Raw genomic sequence first — 20,539 nt, 5'->3', positions numbered from 1 at the left:
TCGAAACCAATAAAAATGAAAAAGGCAAAACCCAGTTATTTGACTTGCAGATAAATCAAATAATATTTAATATTTATATTAAAAACATACTCAGTGGTTATCTAAAATTCATATGCAGCTCAGCATCCTGTATTTTATCTGGCAACCCTAGCCACAGCCAAAAGAGAGTCGTAATCAATCCAATTTCCACACTTTGTATCAGAAACTGAGAACAGAAGAAGCAGCTTGCCTAAGGTTAAATCGAAGTGCAAAGGGGTGCGTTTTCCTAGAAAACAGAACACATATTCCACTATGCTGTCATCTGAAGGTCCATTCAAATGAAACCCTCAAATCCTGTTTAGCGCAGAAGCACCAAACAGAAACTCTGTGAAAGGGTAAGGTTTCCAACTTTTAACATGGAATTTCGACTCCAGTAAATTTTCACTCAACTGTAGCATCCCAGACAACACATTAGCACTGCTCTTAAGTTTTAAAAAAGCTTGGTAACTGCTTCTGCCTGCACACCACCACCTCCCACTGTCTGCATGTTCACTCACTGTATGAAAGCGGCAGATTTTCCCCTAAACGCGGTTCTCCCAAATACCCAATTTCTCTTCCTCCAGGGTTTCACAATTTACTAACAGCGCATTTTCACATCAGTCCATGAATCTAACGATTTGGTTCATATCCTCTTTCAGCTTTCGCGTTTTACACAGGATCTATCCTAATCCACTCTCCTGGCTTCAAAATAAATCCATTGCTCCCAGTCTGTCTGAGCAGGAAAAGCAGTAACGGGCTGTCTTGCTGTATAAAAGACACAGTCGCTTCCTCTGGGACTGCAATACAAGAAAAGGCTTTATGGGAAATGCTGGGCCTTCTTCCAATATATACTAATTGCCTAACTGCACAGCATACAATCAAAATCTGAAAAAAACCAAAACTCCACACGCGCAGAGATTCATCTTAAAATTCCATGCAATTAATACACACCCAAAAAAGGCAGCCTCTGTGCACCTATAGCCACTGGGGATTGGGTGCAGAAAAAGGTTTCGTTTTCATCTTTTCTGCAAACTGCTTTTCCAATACAGCTCTGCAATAGTGGTGTTTCGCTGCACTAAAGAAACACGAAAACAAAAAGGTAAGTCACTAATAAGTTTCTCTTTAACAGCTTGACCTACATGAAAGAGAACCCAGCCCGTCTCAGGTAAAGATTTAAACGCAAAACTAAGTGAGCCATTGAGAGACAACAAACCCACCTCCGCCTGGCCTCGCAGCGCCGGCGTCCGCAGCTCCTCAGAGACCTCCGGTTGCAGGGAGCGGGCCACAGAACAGCCCGGAGTCGCCAGGGATCCGGCCGGCCGCACCCCCTCCAGGCCACTCTCGCGCCCCGCACCCCAGTAGGGCCCCTCCACGCGGGTCGCCACCCTCCGCCCCGCCGGCCACCTGTGGCAGGCGCAGAGCTGGCCCGGGACTCGGCGGGGCGAGAGGACGCGGCCGAGCCGCAGGAGGGGCCTCCGGCGGGCGCCCAGCTCGTAGATAGCGCCACTGGGCCCCGGAGCTCTCACCGCGCGCTGACGCCGCGGCTCCGCCGAGGCCCGACCCCCAGGCTTGTCACGTGACGTGCGCGTCACGTGGTCGAGCGGGGCGGGGCCTGTGAGGCGTTGCCACAGCGACGGCGGCGCAGACTGAGCGAGAGAGGCCTGGGAGCTGAGACGCTGCGGGCGACTCTGGAGGCGGCGCCGAGCTCCTAAAGGGGCCGTCGCGCTGGCGCCCACCCCCCACCCCTACCAGCCGAAAGAGGGATGCTTGGGAGACGTATGAGACTTACAATGTCTATTTTAAATTAGATTTAGTCTTCATGGAGCGTAATCTTCGAATATATAAATTCGGATATGTCCAGATCCCTGCTTGATTTTAGCTTCTGTCCACGTCAAGCTTTCCAGATTGTATCGCTTTTTCGTGACTATTTCTACCAACTCCCGTAATTCTAGATCAAACTTTATGGAAGTGTTAGCCACAGCCAGTTTTCTTCCACCCGAATTACATAAAAAACAAAATATCTATCATTTCTTAGCAAGTTGCTGAGTGAATAAAGCAATCCCTGCAAATATTTCAGAACTGTTTTGTCATCTAGAAGTGATCTGTTGTGCGGCTTCTGAGGTTCCTCTGGACACCTATGACTACATATTTGGCTGAATAAAGAACAAATTATAAGGGTCAAAATGGTGGGTTGGAAATAGCCTCCAGATCAATAGGGAAAGGTCAAAATACCTTCTGCATTCCTGTGACACACTCAGAAAGTGTGAGGATGAATTTTCACCAGTAGTTACAAGGCCAGTTGCTACACCCTTGCTTACAGGGTGTGCGAGAGGCGGAAGCAGTTACCTTTCTGGTCTACCATATATCTAGGCCGTGCGTGAGAGTCAAGGGCCTGTTGGCTGATGGATGGTGCAGCCATCCTTCCCCAGGAAATGGCAGCGCCTGCCTAGTCCCAGGAGCATCTGTCAGTCATGCAGTAGGGCTGAGGAGCATGCAGACAAAGCTAGGGGAAGTCCTAGCTATGCCGTGACTATCTAGGCAGCTCCCTAATACTTCTGAACCTCTCTTCATCTATCTAAAAGAAAGGCGCTGTCTACTGAACAGAGAGGTTGTCTTGGTCACGTTCCTGATCACTGAGACACAGTGCCCAACACCCACAACCTAAAGGAGAAGAGATTTATTTTGGCTCATAGTTTAAGAGGTTTCAGTCTCTAGTCCATTGTCTTCAAGGCAGGGTAGCATGGCAGAGTGGCCTAGCAGAGGAGTAGTTGCTCTCGGCATGGGGACAGATCAGCAAAGCAGATAAACCCTTCCAGGCCATGTCCCATGTGACTTGTCTCTTCGCAGCAATCCTCACCTTCTAACAGCAAGTCAGCTGTAAACCAGCATAATCCAGTCCCTGTCCACAAGCCCTCCACCACATACACACTCCAGGCTTGGGAGGGGGGAATCTAGTTATAAATCATAATGGTGATGAGGTGAAAGGAGACTGTAAGGAATGGCGTGATGCAGAAACCAGCTGAGTTTGTGTAAAGGTAAAATGGCATGAAGTAGTGACAGACAGAGGACAAAAAGAAGGCCAAAGAGAAGAAGGCCCTTCATATAGGGCTTGAAAGAAGGCAAGGGTCATAAGGCAGTAAGATCTTCATAAATGTCAGCTTGCAAAATTCTTCAGGTGCTTTGTGCCTCAGTGGGCAAAGTGTTTGAGGCGTCTGACTTGAATTCGTGGGTGTCTTTAAACATCTGGGTCTTTGAAGATTCCCTGCTCTGTCTCATTTTGTGTTTGCTGAGTTGAGGAGCAGTGCCTTTGCTGCCAGACAGGTTGGGTACTGGGAGAGTCATGTCTGTATCAAGCCTTCCAGAGATGATGTCTGCGTGGTGCTTTAAAATACCCAGCACACATAGCACGCAGTGATTGTTCTCCTTGCACCCTTCCAGCAAGAGGCTGTTAGTGTGTACGAGTTGAGTCCAGAGGAAAGGGGACTGATGACTCAGTGTGTCAGATCCTGGGTTCAGATGCACACCACCCCACCCACAGTTGAGGAAGCAATCACCATCATAGGAACAAAGTACAAATGGGAAGAAGCCTTTGCACTTTGAAAGCAAGGCTTGCAGGAAAAGGATCTCTCATAAGTGACTAGGTGCTCTCTGGGGCAAGAGAGTAGTTCCACACCTTTTCTGTATGTGCTATTGAAGACTCTAATATGCGTTCTTCATAGTCTTTGCAACACACAGAAATTGCCCACTCTTTCTAGGGCATCTGGAAAATGAGCTATTATTCCAGAAATCAGGCTTTAATCAAGCAACAAGTATTACCTAAGAACTGTCATATCCAGCTCTACACCAATAGTTAAATGTATAAAGCATGATCTAGCTTTTTATTTATGGTTTCATTGCAAACAAAATTATTGCTGTGTGTGACAAATGTATGTAAGCCTATAATAATAGCACCTCATGTAACACAATGAGCAGTATCTCTACTAAGCTAATGCACATAATAATGAAAAGTTTACAAAGAAAGAGATGATTAATAACCTACTAAGGTGTTGCACGGTCATGATGTGGTAGAACCAGGCCTGAATTCAAGTTTCCTGACTCCAAGTTTGCATTACTCAGCTTTCTGTCACCATAACAAAAGACTGAGATAATTAATTTTTCAAGAGAAAAGCTTTATTTGGTTCATAGCTGTAGAAGTCTGCTCCAGGATAAAGAAGTAGGAGGAAGCCTTGGCCTTCTGATGTGGCCACTCATCACAGTGGGGGACGTGGCACAGCAAAACCATCTTCATCAGGAGCTCAAGAGTGGATGGAAGGCCAGGGCACAGTGCTTACCTGGCAAATGCGAGGTTGTGAGTTTGGAATCTGATACCAAAAAAAAAAAAAAAAAAAGAGTAAAGGGTAGGACTGCCACTACTCTTCAGGGGTAGCCTCCAAGTATTTAGAGAGTGCCTAAAGGCTCCACCTCTTAATTCCCACATCTTCCAACAGTGCAACCCACAAACCAAAACTTTGACACATAGCCCTTTGCAGAACACCTAGCCAAACCACAGTATAGCCTAAATGTCTTTTCCTTTAATCAATAACTCTGAAGCTATGTCTTCATTGTCTTTTTTATTTATGCTTTCTTTGTTCTGGCCCTCCTATGCAAAATAGTGTTTGGTATACTTCAAAAAGTAGAACCAATAGGATTTGCAGCTTAGATGTAGATGGGAAAGGACACAGTTAAGGTTGATTCCAAAGTCTGGCACCTGTGCAACCTAAAGAATGCATGCCATACCAAGCCAGTGAGGGGTGAGAGGACAAGCTGAAGAATTTTATTTAGGACGTGTTAAATTGGAAATGCTACTTGGCAATTCATACAGATCTGTACAGGTAGCAGGTGGCTAGAAACAACTGAAGTTTGGGGTAGAAATGTACATAAATAAGTTACATTGATGGCATTTAAACCTCAGGGTAGAATGAGATTGCACAGGTTGCAACCTAAGATACAAAATACATTTTACATACTGACCAAAGACATGTATACAGTTAGAAGTTTCCAGAAAGAAACTTACCCTTACCATATAAGATTCAGGTTTTTTGTCTTTTATTTATTTATTTAAAATTTTTGCTCCCGATTCAATTGAATTTTAACCAGTAACAACTGTGGCTTACAGTTTTAGAATCACTGATAGTTGCTGAATGAGGAAATTAATTGCATAATTACAACAAGAGCCAAAGGGTAATTATATGGCCCTGAAGAAATAAGGATGCCACTATCAAGAGAAACTTAGAAGGAGAATCCAGAGATAGAGGAACCAAAAGAGGGAAGCCCCAAAAGCTAAGTGGAAAAAATAGTTCAGAAAAGGAGAAAATACCTCAGTGCATTGTTTGCTACTGTGAGGTTAAGTGAACTGAAAATCAACCTTTGGATATGGCAGCATAGAGGAATCATGAGACACTGAGGATAGTAATAAAGATAAAATGCAAAGGTTAAAGGTCTGATGGTCTCTATTAGATGGTAACAGGAAGCAGTTACATTTCCTTTTTGTGTAACCAAGAACAGGGTAATAGGACCACAAAAGATATGGGAATTAAGATTTTCTGTTTAGTTATTTACCTACTGTCTTAGTTACTTTTTTTTGTTGTTGTTATTGTTGTTGCTAGGACAAAATACCTGACACTCAAAGTTAAAGGAGGAAAGGTTTATTTAGCTCACAGTTTGTGGAGGTTTCAGTCCACACTCAGCTGACTCCGAGGCAAAGTGGCACATGGCAGAGAACAATAGTTCACTGCAACAGAAAACAGCAAAAGCAACAAGAGAAAAAAAGGAGAAGCACAGACAGAAGACTCTTTCTGTTCCTATAATGTATATAGAGCTAGGTAGATGTAGCAGTCATACCCATAATTCCACTGTTGGACCATGAATTAACCACAAGTTCTAGAACCAGTCTCAGAAAACAAATAAAATAAAGCCAAACTATACCATTAAATTCAGTGTAATTTTGTTATTTGATAGGAAGCACCCATACAGGCAACTTAGCAAATTAGTTGTTTGGATGAACATGAGATTTCTGCTCTGTTTATTTGTGGTTTGATGAAATAAGCGAGCACAAGGAGTTCAGGAGAGATGCTGATGGTTTTACCTGCCCCTCATTCCTTCCCATTTGCTCTTGCCCAAACACACACAGGAGACTTGGGCTTCATTCCCTCCCTGGAGAAAGGAACCTGGACCTTAACCTCTGGGGCAGCATCTTCATCTCCTGTCCACTAATGGGCATTAGAGAAGAGGTGACAACTTACTCCCTCAGCCTTAGGGTGTTTGGAGAAGCCACTTGTCTCTAATGAAATAAAGCTTAACTTTTAAAGTTTCATTTTGCCATGATGGTTACAGTGGTTTTAAAAGAGGAGAGTAAAAGTGCATCCAGACTTGCCTTTGGATCTCCAGGATTGCAGTTATGCAATTAAGGTTACAATGATGCAAATCAATCTGGGAGTCTTGCTCCCCAGCTAGCCACCAGCTGCAGCCCTTGATTTCCTGCACACATGCTGTGTCTCCTAGAAGCTAGGAGGGAGATGGATTGTTTGACAGGTAAGGTACGGGTCCTAAACAGACTAAAAATCCAGGCCTGAGTGCTTGCATTAGCATATCAAAATGGATTATCAGGGCCTAATAAAACGCAAAGAAATAGGTCCTTACCCAAACAAGAGACCTTAAAGGAAATAAAATACAAATCAAACATCTTGCTTTCCAGACCTCAGAGCTCTACCTACAGCTAGGAGCTTCCATGCTTTCTGTCACATACAAAAAGAGCTTGTTATTCTAATAAACACACATTTGGCCGGTGCTGTTTATTGTTTCATTGGCTTCAGTCTTTGTTCCCTCACCCTCTGTGCTCCTTACAAGATCTTTTTTCTTCTCTACATAATCACAAAAGTTACTTTTCAAAGCATAAGTCAAAGGTTCTGGGATGTAGCTCAGCAGTTTAACACCTGCCTAGCAACCCTGAGGCCCTGAGTCTGATTACTGCTGCCCCCTGCTTTCCTCTAGAGCAGAATATTTTCCTCCATTTCCCCACTTTCTCTGTGACTTTGCCTCTTTCTGAGAGGCTGCCTGAAATCACTTCCTGGGCGCCGCCCTTTTCTCAATGTCCGCTGCCTGATCTCTCTCTTTAGCACTTGCTGCTGTCTCTGGCAGAGACCTTTGCAATTCACTAAATACTTGTGTCAGTCAGGGTTTACTAGAGAAACAAATGCAATGTAAGATATACAAATGTATACAAAATTACATGATTGGCTTACAGTGGTCAGCCACAAATTCAGATGAGGGAGTGTGCGGATGTCTACACACTGGAGGCTGAAGGGTCCAGCCAAACAGCTGGAGCTGCCTGCAGTGTCCCATGCAAGTTTGTATCAGGAGGCCAATGATCCGCCATGGAACACTGAAGAATCTATGATGGAGACTGAAGAGTCCCAGGAGGGGAAGCCCAATGGTCTATGCCAAAAGCCGGAAGATGACTTCCAAGCTGCAGGTGAACAAGCAATCAGTCCCTCCTCATTCCTCTTTTATTGTATGCAGGCTGCTCCCCTGGGGTGGGTGTAGCCGTCACACAACCAGCCTGCCCTTCTCTTGCACAGGCTGAGGATGTTGCAAACTAATGACCCGGCTCCCTGCTGAATCACTCAGTTAAACTCCTGACCTTCTCAGATTGACACAATGAACAAGCCTAGAAAGGATGCAGAGCTACTGAGTCACTTTATTAAACTTCTAGACTTCTTGAATTGACACAAGGTATAAACCATAACAATACTTATTTGCTAGCCCCCTCTCAGAGCAGTTTATGTTGCTCCTGTGTCCTTGCCACCTATCTCATTATTATTGGAAGTCTTGTTTTGCTTTTTAGCACTTCCTAACTTTTAACTATTAGTACCTGTACTAATAGTTAAAGGGGACCATGTCTCTGAAAGGCGTGTGCCTTCAGAGCTAGTATAAATTCCTGAATATTATGGTGGAGGTCTGACATGGCAAAAGGCCAAAATAAAAACAACAACCTCTTTGATGGCTACTTCCTCCTCACCTCAGCCCTGAATGGTCCTCTTTCCTTTCCTGCATACATGGAGAAAAGTCCAATCAGTTCCTCACATGTCATCAGTGCCCGCCCCAAACTCTGCTTCTGGCTAGAGCTCATATGACCTCCAGCTCCCTTTGTCTTCCGCTGGAGGAGTCCAGCCCCACGATTTGTTCACTCCTCTTCACATCCTCAATAAAGGCCTCTTTTTCATACAGATTTTTTTTTTTTTTGTACCAGGGATCAAGCACAACCTCATGCTTTGCCAGACATGCACTTGTCCCTCTGAGCTAAACCCCCAGCCCTGTCTTTTTTCTTTTCATGCCTCTCTACTGTGCTGGAAAACCTAACATTTTGGTGCTGTGACTTGGATCAGGCTCCTGGAGGTTATCCAGAGCCCACCCCCCTAATCTACAAACCACCCTTCTTTTCTTCTGGACTTGCCTATTTGCCATTGCCAGCCACCATTCAACACCAATCTACCTCATTCCTCACAGGTGAGCTACCTCTTAAGTTTGGGGTTTCCTATCCCAGTTTTTCAGTCACTCAGTCTCAGAAATCCATGAGCTCATTTTGGGAAACCTCCTGCACATCCCTTTGGACAGAGGAAAATACCCTCCACTCCTTGGGCAAGACTGCTTGCCCTTAAGCCCTGAGGCAGGGTTATTACCCTCTCATCCTTTGGAAACATCCCCACCACCGTGGCGCTCTTGGTGATGGCCAACAAGAACAGATACTGGGGCCTTCTTTGTGTCACACGCTCAAAATGGGTGACGACAACTTTTAAAAAGTATGATCCAGGCTATTTTAGCCATAGCTCCTGGCTCACCTCTAATTTGGTCACTATGGGAAGTACTTTCTCCTGTCCTTCAAGACACACTTCTGGATGCTGGTTCATAAACTGGGCTCACTTGGTCTTAGAGAGACCATAAAACCCAAAAAGCCAATCTTTGCTGCCAGATAGCTTGGTCAGTTAATGGTCAAACTTGATGGCAGCCAATATCACACCATCTTTTTAGTGTCTGACAGTTGCTGGCTTATGTCTCTGTTCTTGCAGTGTCTTGGTGTACAAAACGCTCGCTGGTGCACAAAATTCAGGTGTGAGCCCCCTGGATTTGGATCCCTCTGCTGTCTTTGAGACCAGCTGTGAAACTGCCTCTAAACACAGGAGGGCGCTTCGCTGTCTCTCCCTTTTTTTTTTTTTTTTTTTTTTTATTTAAGGAGAAAAGGAAAAAAAAAGTGAAAGGGTACAAGTGATACAGATTTACAGAAGAAAAAAATGCACAGTAGGAAATCACTAGTTAATGGATTACATATTGCCATCTTAGAAATAATTGTTCAAGTCACAAAATTAAAGCTTGTAGAGTGGACATTCCAACAATGATACTGCAAACAGTTCTGTTCAATGATCCAATAAAACTCTGTGATATCATTTTCTATCTTATACACTTAAATATACATGCAGTTATATCGTTTAGAGCACTTTCTTTTCCTCTCTTTTGTACAATCACTATTACACATTTTGGGTTTCATTGCTCCCATGATTCTTGTTACTTTTTTGGAAGAGAGTAAAACCAAATGTGACATAACAGAACAGAATCGGTCAAGTCAAAAGGGTGGACATAATAGATAATGTAAAAACATAATACAGGTGATCAACAATGGTTACCATAATGTCTCCCGCTATCTCTAATAGAATTGCCTATATCATTAGTTATAATACAATTGAACAAAATAGTAAAGAACAAAACCGACAAAACCAAAACATTGGAGACATTGTAGGTCTTCAAAAGTAGATAAAAGTCAACGAGAATGGGCGTTATAATGAATCTCATTATCTTCTCAGCTGATGCCTAAACTTTCGAACCTGATACTATCCATCAAAACAGAATAGGGGAACATCAGTCAAAAACAAGATGGTGAGAGTAATACAGGGCTTCAAATCGAGAAAATAGAAAGTCAAAGTGGGTTACTATATTATATCCTGCTATTTTTTCCCTTTAATTAAACGGATAAAAATAAAAAAGTAAATAATGGAGTGGAGATTGAGAAAAAAGAGGGCATAACAGCAAAACAGCGCAGATCAAAACATAACCATTTAAGCAGAATAGTGTTTCACCACCAGATAATTTCGACCTAAAAGTAGTTACCATATTGACTCTTTCCTTGAAGTCCTTGAGTACAACTTCATATACTGTAGCATTAAGTATATCAAAACAATGTAAAACCATTTAAGAGAATGACAGCATTACAGAGTATTTAGAATCAACTAACAGAAAATGAACAATGGTTTCTGTATAATCTCCTTGTCTTTAAAAGGTTTTTGCTTATACTATCGTACATAATAAAATCCAATAAGATACAACCTGTTTAGACCATTGGAGACAGAAGAACAAAAGCTAGATGAGACTTCAAAACAAGATGATACTAAATCAGTATTACCTATTAAGATATCATTTTCTCTAAAATAGCTGTTCCTATCATCCAATCTTCTCTGTCTCATTTCTATTGAGCTCTTTTTCTGTCAGTAGCTGTCAGTTTGTCTTCTTCATTTTGTTCCCTGCTCCATTCGTTGTGGCCTCCCCGCCACTATTTCTGGGTTCTTTGTATTTTTCTTTTTTTAGAATATCCTGCAATACTTTCTGTAGGGTTGAATTGGTGGTTGCAAATTCCCCCAGTTCCTCTTTATCCTGAAAGCACCTTGTTTTTCCATCAATTTCCAGGGACAGTTGTGCAGGATATCTCAATCTTGGCTGGAGATTATTATCTTTCAAAGCTTGAATTATTTCCCCCCATGCTCTTCGTGATTTGATGGTTTGTGCAGAGAAATATGCTGTAATTCTGATGGGTGTTCCCTTGTAAATGGTCTGTTTCTTGTCTCTTACAGCTTTTAATATTCTGTTCTTGTATTGAATTTCTGGAATTTTTATTATTATATGCCTGGGTGTTTCTCTGTTAGGGTTGTAGGTAGCTGGGGTCCTGTATGCCTCGTACATCTGAGTATCTTTACCTTTTGCTAAATTAGGAAAATTCTCCTGGATTATTTCTGTGAGTAGCTTTTGTAGTTCACTTGTTTGTGTCCCTACTTCTTTTATGTTCTTAATCCTTAAGTTATGGCTCCTCTTATCATCTTCTTGTCTTTGTATTATTGCTGTTTGTTTCTTTGTTATTTTTAAGAAGTTTTTCATTTCATTCTCCCATATTACAAGTCTGCCCTCCAGCTCAGATAGTCTGTCCTTAGTTTCTTTCAAGCTGTTATGCCAGTCTTGGATAGACTTCTTAATTTCTTGATAGTCCCTTTGAACCTGCTTCACGTACTCTATGCTTTCTCTGTTTTCTCCATCAAACAATTCTCCCCTCTTTTTCTGTTCTTCCATTCCACCATCTGTTTTTTCCTGGGTGGTGCTTAGCATTTCTCTAACTATTCTGCATACTTCTAGCTTCAGGTCGTTGATAACTTCATTCCTGAATTGGTCTATGAGGCTCTCTATATGGCACTTAATGTCTATTGGTGCGGTGTCCGCTATTGCCTGTTTCTCAGAATTGGGGGCCGAGGAGACTTTCTTGTTGCTTCCCTACCCCATTTTCGCCGTTCCTTATAAAATGCAAGCTTACATAGGAGGCCCAACTTCCCTGCCTGTCAGCCACAGCCTGATTAAATTGCGCTGGCTAGGTGTTCCCGCCCACCACTGCGCACCAGGGAGTTACGGACTAGGCAGCCTACGCAGGAGTCACCCCTCCAGGCCACTGTCAGGCTCTGGGATCTGGGTTAGGCCAGCCTACCAAGTCTGCCCGCAGCGTCACGCAGGCCAAGCACTTTTCACCAATCCCGTCCGAGAGGGGAATGTGTGGCTGGAGTCGCCACCGTGCCCTGCTCTTACAGGACTGCCCGAGCCCAGAAAGTCCTCCGCTGGAGTCAAACTGTGGTAGAGTGTCAGTTTCTCTCACTCACCTCGCCACCAGTCAGTGTACGCCTCCTTGTCCTGTCCGTCCTGTTTTCGACTCCGTTCGCAGACTCCTGTTCCCAGAGCTTCTGCGCGTCTCTCCTTGCCGAACCGCTGTGGAGGCAGCCAGCTGCCACGTGGCGGGAAACCCAAATCGCGGTTTCCAATGGCGCGGGGTCCAGCCTCCACGCAGAGGCTTTTCTGTTCCTATTTTAGCGCCAGGACTGCATTCCAAGTTGGTTTCTCTCAGCCCAGTTCGTTCCTGAGTCAGCAGAGCATATCTCTACAGGCTCATGTCTCTTTAGTCCGCATCATTCCTGATTTCTGAGCTGAGCCTTTCAGAGAGCCTCCGGTAGTTGCTGTTATCTATCTGCCATGTTCTCCCGGAAGCTCGCTTCGCTGTCTCTTTCCTTGGTATTCCACCTGTACAGAGCCTGCGCCTTGGGGTCACCTGCGGTGTGCAGAGAACAGAGAGGGTACATATAAAGTCCATAAGATGATTGAATGTATGATTGCAGGCCTCAAAAAAACAGCTCACAACCATACTAACCATAACAAGCTTTTAGAACCGGTCCAAGAGGCTAACGAAAACCCTGTGGATGTACCTCATATGTCTTAGGAACACTCTAAGTTTACTAATGTAAACCCAGACTCCCATAAAGGGACAATTGTTATCAATTCTATTTTATTTCCCAGTCTGCCCCTGACATTCAGGTAAAACTACGAAAGGCTGAGCTTGGCCCTCAAACTCTATAGGGAGACCTCCTTATGTGAGCTTTTGTGTTTTCAGCCATAGAGATAAAACACAAAAAGATGAACAAGAGACACATACAAAAAAGAAATTTGCTAAATATCAAACTAATCTCTTAGCAGTGGCACTTAGAGCTTCTGAGACAGGTAAACCAAAGCAAGGTGGAGCTGCCAGAGCCCCTCCAGGAGCATGCTTCAAGTGAGGCAAAGAAGGACACTGGACCACAGAATGCCCCAATCTGTTACCTCCACCGGAGCCTTCCCCTTCTGTAACATCAAGGACCACTGGAAAGAGCGACTGTCTTAGCTACCAAAGAGCTGGTAAGCCATCCTCCAATTCTTTGCCTCCAGAGGAGCTCTCATCACCATTGAATCTGTTGCTGGCTGACCTACTTGGACTTGCCACTGAAAAATATTGACAGGGCTCAGGGTTCATGGCCCCGTTAAGGTATCCTTCTTGGAGCCCCAAGTCTCACTGGGATCTCAGGTAAGACACTCTCTGTACTGTAGACACTGTGGCCATGTACAATATTCTTCCTGAGTTCAGGTTGCTGTATTAAACCCACAGTCTCCATAGTGGGTGTTGATGGCCAACCTTACACAGCCTCTTCAAACAAGACTCATTCCCTGCTGTTTCCAAACTCTTTTCTTCACCCATGGCTTTCTGGTAATACCAACATGTGCCACACTCCTTTTGGGTAGGAATTGTCTCCAAAAGCTTAACTTCACCTTTACCTTCTTCCTCCCCGCAGCTCTTGTCCTCTAAATTTCATCACAGTTTGCTACCAACCCAGCCCCTCCCCTTGCTCCTTCCCTTATCAATCCCGTAGTCTGGGATACCTCCAAACCCACCAGTGCTACCCATGCTACCCCTATATTAATCTGTCTCAGAGATCATTCAATCTTTCCTTGCATTTCCCAATACCATATAGCTCCCAAATATCAACAGACACTCAAACCTATAATCAAGCATCTTCTGGACAATGGTTTTCTCAAACCTTCTCATTCATCCTAAAACACTCCCATTCTCCCAGTACTCAAATCTAACAGTTCCTATCACCTGGTTCAAGACCTCAGTGTAATCAACAACACTGTTACACCAATTCACCCAGTGGTGACAAACTCTTACACTATACTCTCTCATATTCCTCCTCCACCACTCATTTCATAGTCCTAGACCTTAAAGATGTCTTTTTCACCATTCCTCTACACCCTGGTTGTCAGGATTTTTTTGTGTTTATGTGAACTGACCCAGACACTCTTAGGTCTCAACAGCTCAACTGGACAGTTCTCCCTCAGGGATTCAGAGATAGTCCTCATTTTTTAGCCAAGCTCTTGCTGCTGACCTTACAGCTCTTGACCTCAAACCAAGCACTCTCCTTCATTGATGACCTTCTCTTGTGTTCTCCATCCCACACTCTAGTTATACAACCTATAGCTACTCTCCTCAATTTTCTCTCCAACCACAGGTATTGAGTCTCTCCTGCTAAAGCCCAAGTGCTTCCCCAAAGGCCAAATATCTAGTGCTCACTCTCACTCCTACCACTCATTCCATTACCACAGATCACAAGGCAATCCTTCTGGATCGCCAGGTACCCATGTCCAAGCAACAGGTCCTATCCTTTCTGGGTTGAGCTGACTTTTTTTTTTTTTGCCTCAGCATTAACTCTAGCTCAATCCCTCTACAAAGCTTTCAAGGGCTCCTTATCAGAGACCCTAGGCCCCACTCCATCTATACACTCCTCCTTTCATAAGCTAAAAGAGGCTCTCCTAAGGGGCCCAGCCCTCACTGTCCCTGAACCCACACAACCCTCCACTCTGTACACTACCTCTCAAGGTAACAATGCTATAGATGTACTGGAACACAGAAAGGGACCTTCCTTTCAAGTGGTAGCCTACTTGTCAAAACAGACAACACAGTGCAAGGATGGCCAACCTGTGTCTGAGCCCTTGCAGCCATAGCTGTACTGACACAAGAAGCCAAAAAGTCCACATTGGTATAATCGATTACAGTACACTCACCTCATCATCTAAATGAGCTTATCTCACATAAGACACTTCCTGCCCTGACGACACCTTCTTACCTTCAAAGGTCCATCTAGTCCTCTGTCAGGACCCTTCCCTCTTTAATGCAACCAGTAGGCCTTTCAACCCAGCAACTTTGCTCCCCGCTCCAGGAGAACACCCTGCACTGAGGTCTTACAGATGATTCCCACCCCTTTTCCTCACATCAGTGGCACACTTCTCTCTCTAGCCTTTGACACATGGTTCACAGGTTGTCGATGTCGCTCCCGGCCGGCAGGAAGGACACACGACAAAGTCTGGCAGTGGACAACCTTTTCTTTTATTTTCTCTCCGTACAGCCTGCCCTGGGATCGCTCCCAGCCGAAGCCTCCTCTGGTCCGCTCCCCGCGGCTCCTTCCGTGCTTCGCTCCGAAGCCTCTACCGGTCCGCTCTCTGCGGCTCCTTCCGGGCTTCACTCCGAAGCCTCTACCGGTCCGCTCTCCGCGGCTCCTTCCGGGCTTCGCTCCGAAGCCTCTACCGGTCCGCTCTCCGCGGCTCCTTCCGGGCTTCTACTTCCCCCCAGGGGTGGCACCAGTATATATACGGATACAGTGTCCAATCATATCAAAGTAAGCAAGGCAAGCTGATTGGCTAACATATTATTGAGCGGGTTGTTTACGCGGTAAGCAGGAAACTAACGTGCTCGATGGGAGGGGTAATCTAACTCAGGCTTTACTCTTTACCACAGGCCGCATGATCGCTATATGCGGCGGCTCGGCAATGTGGTGGCTCCCAACATCTCCCCCTTTTTTATTTTAAATAAGTCTACGCATCGCAGCCCGTCCTGAATTGAGTGTAGAGGCCTATGCCCTGATAGGAGGCCCACCAAGGGCTCTCGGCGTCGGCCCGGGTCGGCCGTCCCCGAGTCTGCCGAGGCCCCGAGGCCCTCGTCCTTTTTCCAGGGCCAGGAAGGAACCGGACGGAACCTGGATGCACACAGGCATACACTCATGTCGCTCCGCATGATCCCCCCGGGGCGACATTTGGTTTGGGCGGAACCTAGTAATTCAGCGGCTTTCGTGCGGTATGGGGTAGGGCCTGTCTTAGGTTGAGTCATGCTGGGGAGGCATGCTCTTACCCGTCATTGACTCATCTACCCTGCTATATCATAATTTTTTAGAGGAGGAGTGTGGGAAGCTCACCGTCCCTAGACTCGGTCGTAGGCTAGGCGAGCGAGCCATGCATATGCCTGAGGATCTTCTTGTCCATTTCGGGCTACCGCTATTTCTATTCATCTTGTTGGTTGGTCTGTGATGGATCTCCGGTAGGGCAGGTCTGATCTTCAGTCGAGGGCTTTGTCGCCCGTGTCAGTCTCTCCGGTACCCACAGTGGTTCTCGTCTCGATTCCTGCAGAAAAACACAAACCGCGCCTCGGTTCCAGCTGATTACCGGATCCGGGCCCATCCATTGTCATGCCATAGATAACCGCGCCTTTGGAGGCAGGCCTTGGCTTACTCCCCCTTTTTGTTTTTTATTTTTTATTTTTTATTTTTATCTTTTTCGTTTTTTTTTTTTTATTGGTACCAGGGATCGAACTGGCGATTGCCTGCTTACAAGGCAGGCGCTTATGCCGCTGAGCTAAATCTCTAGCCCCCGTTTTCTCGACCGGCGTTTTTCTCAGCCTGCTCGGCAGAGAACTCTGTGTACCAGGCTCGCCAATCCAGGTAACTACCCGAGGGCAGACACGCCTTTGCCAGCTGAATCCAGTCCGCGGGGGTGAGGGGCCCAGAAGACAGGTTCTCCAGCATGGCAATGGTGTAAGGCGCAGTCGGCCCAAAGGTTGTAACTGTATTTTTAAGTTCTCTAATCTGCTTTATCTCAAAAGGCTCCCATGCATTACGTCCCTGGCCCATAGCTACTTGTACAGGAAATATCCCGTAGGGGCCACTATCTATCCCAGGTGGTGGATGTACCTCATGAGACAAACGTCCCCCCTGCCAAAGCCGCCTGTAAAAATACCGACCCGCCGGCGGCGGAGCATAAGACGGCGGCCGTGATTGGGCGGAAAATGGGGGCCCGTGCATCACTTCCTGTTCTGGCGAAAGGGGAGGGAGCTCCCACGCGGCCGCCTCGTGGCGAGGGATCGCTTCCGGGAACAGCCCCCAAGGTGGGGCGGAAGGCTTCGCCTCCCTCTCGCGCCAGGGGGCGCTCAGGAGCTCTCTACTCCTCCGCAGACCAAGTTGAGCGGAGCGCAATTCGCGGCGCAACGCTGGGAAAGAACCCTGCGACTCCTTATCGAGCGGCCTATCCTCTTGGCATCTAGGCTCCTTGGTCTCATCGTTGTCTAAGCCTTCCTCGTTCTCGGAGTCAGACGACTCCGAGGCCTGAGCCCCGTCTTCCTCCTTTATATCTTTGTCTCCTTTGACGGACCCTTCCCGGGAGCTCCCTGACTGGGCCTGTTCGAATGCCCTACGCACTTTAATGAGCTCTTGAGAACCTTCCCTGCAACCACCCTCGCTCTTCAAGCATGCATATATCATTTCCCACAGTGGCCGAGCGAAGACCGAAGCCCCGCCCTCCCTTTCCGCTAGAGAAAGATCCCTGCCCAACTTCTCCCACGAGGGCAGGTTTAAGTGCCCTGTGGGCAAGAACCAGGGAGCGAAACTATCAATCTCCTCAAAAAAGCTCTCCAGCGTTTTGCGTCCCACCTTGAGGTCTCTGGACTTTAAGAGCTTCCGGAGGACCTGTACCAAGGGCTGGGTGTCGTTACTCGGTACGTTACCCATATTTAATATGTTACTCACCGCGTGAGGCCCAAAAATCCGCCACTTACGCGTGAGCCTGAGGGGAGTCTAAAAACCCTGTAGGTGCGCGCCACCCAGGGCCCAGGTTTATCCCCTGCTCACCTGTCTCGCAGTGCTGTATCAAGGAACGTTGTCCACTACCACGTCTCGGGGGTGATCAGTTGTTCCCCGTGCGGGCCACCAAATGTCGATGTCGCTCCCGGCCGGCAGGAAGGACACACGACAAAGTCTGGCAGTGGACAACCTTTTCTTTTATTTTCTCTCCGTACAGCCTGCCCTGGGATCGCTCCCAGCCGAAGCCTCCTCTGGTCCGCTCCCCGCGGCTCCTTCCGTGCTTCGCTCCGAAGCCTCTACCGGTCCGCTCTCCGCGGCTCCTTCCGGGCTTCGCTCCGAAGCCTCTACCGGTCCGCTCTCCGCGGCTCCTTCCGGGCTTCGCTCCGAAGCCTCTACCGGTCCGCTCTCCGCGGCTCCTTCCGGGCTTCTACTTCCCCCCAGGGGTGGCACCAGTATATATACGGATACAGTGTCCAATCATATCAAAGTAAGCAAGGCAAGCTGATTGGCTAACATATTATTGAGCGGGTTGTTTACGCGGTAAGCAGGAAACTAACGTGCTCGATGGGAGGGGTAATCTAACTCAGGCTTTACTCTTTACCACAGGCCGCATGATCGCTATATGCGGCGGCTCGGCAATGTGGTGGCTCCCAACAACAGGTGGTGGCTCAACAAACACAGACTAGCTAGAGAGCAGGGTATGTAATACTAACCAGCCAGAGGTCATACAGACAAATCCACTACTGCCTGGGACATCTTCACAAAGGGCAGAACGTATTGCTCTTACACAGGCTCTTACAATGGCAAAAAACCAGATCATAACTATACACTGAATCAAAGTACATATTTGGCATTTTGCACTCCCATGCTGCCATCTGACAAGAAAGGGTTTTATCGACACTCAAGGAACCCCCATCATTAATGTGCCTCCCATCATTAAACTCTTAGAAGCAGCACAACTTCCAAAGCCAGCAGCAGTTATTCATTGCAGGGGACACTAGAATTCTACAGACCCCATTGCTCAGGAAATACCTTTTCAGATACACAAGCCAGCTAGCTACACAAAGACCATATCCTTCTCACCTTTTCCTGCTGGTCCCAAACCTTGCCTCTCACCAAACAACTACAGTTGCTCCACAAACCAGGTTATACACAAAACACCTAGGGGTGGATTCTTCAAGGATCAAAACTTGTCCTCCAAGACCAGCAAGCCCTAGACTCATCAGTGACTTACATAACCATTTTCATGTGTGATTTCAGGTACTACACAGTCTGTTGGCCCCAGTGGTTACACATCCTTTTCTGAGGGCTGTCATCCTCCAGATGACTCACACCATTTAGCTCTGTGCTAAAACTGTCCTCAAGGACATGTACCACCCCCTACCTTTCCTACTCACCAACTTTGTGGACATTCTTCTGGTCAAGACTGGCAGATAGATTTCACACACATGCTGTACCACAAAACTCTCAAATATCTTCTGACCTTTGTCTTTACCTTTCCAGGGTGGATAGAAGACTTTCCCGTGGCTAGGGGAAAACTGATGACATAGTTACTAAAGCCTTATTACAAAAAAATCATTCCTAGGTTTGGTCTACTGCAGAATATCTAGTCAGATAATGGGCCAGCCTTTATTTCTCAAATCACTCAACAAGTATCCTCCAGCTCCCATATTACTTGGTGCCTACACATTCCATATCATCCAGAAGCCTCAAAAAAGTAGAAAAGGCAAATGTCTTCATAAAAGCACATCTCGCAAAACTATTCTAGAGCTACACTACCCTTGGCTTCAACTTTTTCCCTTTGTGCTAGCCACGCTCAGAGCGATTCCTCAGGATTCTACCTTTCTAAGCCCTTTCAAGCTCATGCATGGCTGACCATTCCTGGAATCTTTCTACCTTCCAAAGTCTCCTTCCTCTTGCTGACTACATCCCAATCCTCTGCACCCTCTTGTTATGACAACATGCCCATCTCAGCCTTCCCCAACCCTCTGATGGGACCAAGCCAGAGCCTCCCATATCCACGAGAGACCTAATTTATCTCAAATCTTCTAAGTCCACAGGGTACAACCAAAGTGGAGTGGCCTCCATCTGGCCTTCCTCACAACTCTGACGGCAGTCAGGGTTGCTGGTTCTAATCACCCAGCCTAAATGGTGCCCTCCTAACCCTAACTCTCTTGACTCTAAACGTACTGAGTGGCCCTCACATCTCCTATCTCCCACCCATCTCCATCTCACCAAGGGTCCACAGCCACAACCTTCAGGCTCACTTATGTTGTGTTATTCTAACTCTTTCCCAATCTCTTACATTCTATTAGTATTCTTTTTGCTGTAGGGTTCTGGGAAGCCTTTTCTGAGAACTTCCACATTATACATGCAATTGCTTTCATACTCTTTCTACATAGCAGCTATCTTAGTTCTTTCCATCCTCAACTGTCTAGTTAAACATGAGGTCTCTCTGGATCTGGGCTCTCATCTCACTTACAATGACAGCCCCAGTCTGTAATTTCCCAAACAAGATTCAGATGTCAGGCCTTATGTTCCTCATGCTTCCCACTCTCTCCGTCTCAAGCCCTGGGCCAATGACAAGTCCTGATTACACCTTTACTCTCACTCTTGGGGAATAATTGCCGCCCATAACTTCAACACCCCCAATTCCATGCCCATTTTTCACATTCCCCACTGTTATCTTAGACCTTATATCCAAATCTTGGATAAGACACAAGCTAAATGAAGTGGATTAATTTGCCAGTCATCTGACAGCATCTGCTGTCTCAAAAATGGTCTGGTTATTCCCCCCCAGCCCCCACAATGCACCAATGACAGTGTGTGAATCCCTATTGGTTCTATGTCAACAAGTAGGCATGTGAAACCATTGGCATACAAGCAACGAGATGGATTTGGAAATGGTCAGACCCATT

The 20,539-nt window shown here is 46.1% G+C and overlaps 1 protein-coding gene and 1 long non-coding RNA gene across 8 annotated transcripts in view; both read right to left on the bottom strand.

Annotated features, from left to right (window-relative positions):
* Marchf8 (membrane associated ring-CH-type finger 8) overlaps nt 1-1,591 on the bottom strand; it is an 89,626-nt gene extending 88,035 nt beyond the window's left edge. For 2 of the 7 annotated variants that reach the window (XM_013148588.3, XM_063233785.1), the window contains exons 1-2: nt 1,236-1,591; nt 970-1,093 (exon numbers count right to left, since the gene is read on the bottom strand). The gene's annotated coding sequence lies outside the window, so the exon portion shown is untranslated. The remainder of the gene's footprint in view (nt 1-969; nt 1,094-1,235) is intronic. The other 5 variants (XM_013148583.3, XM_013148587.3, XM_063233788.1 and 2 more) reach the window with 4 other exon arrangements.
* Nucleotides 1,592-15,081: 13,490 nt separating this feature from the next.
* LOC134472426 (uncharacterized) lies at nt 15,082-18,271 on the bottom strand. The gene is made up of 2 exons (XR_010042235.1): nt 17,670-18,271; nt 15,082-16,170 (listed from the first exon to the last, which is right to left on the bottom strand). It is a non-coding gene; the product is annotated as an uncharacterized LOC134472426 (long non-coding RNA).
* Nucleotides 18,272-20,539: the final 2,268 nt, after the last annotated feature.

Source organism: Cavia porcellus, unplaced genomic scaffold (genome assembly GCF_034190915.1).
Source record: "Cavia porcellus strain 051 isolate PalLab524CR breed Dunkin Hartley unplaced genomic scaffold, mCavPor4.1 scaffold_23, whole genome shotgun sequence".
Classification (NCBI taxonomy): Eukaryota; Metazoa; Chordata; class Mammalia; order Rodentia; family Caviidae; genus Cavia; species Cavia porcellus.
Note: the sequence above shows the minus strand (reverse complement) of the source record. Positions and strands in the feature narration are given on the sequence as shown.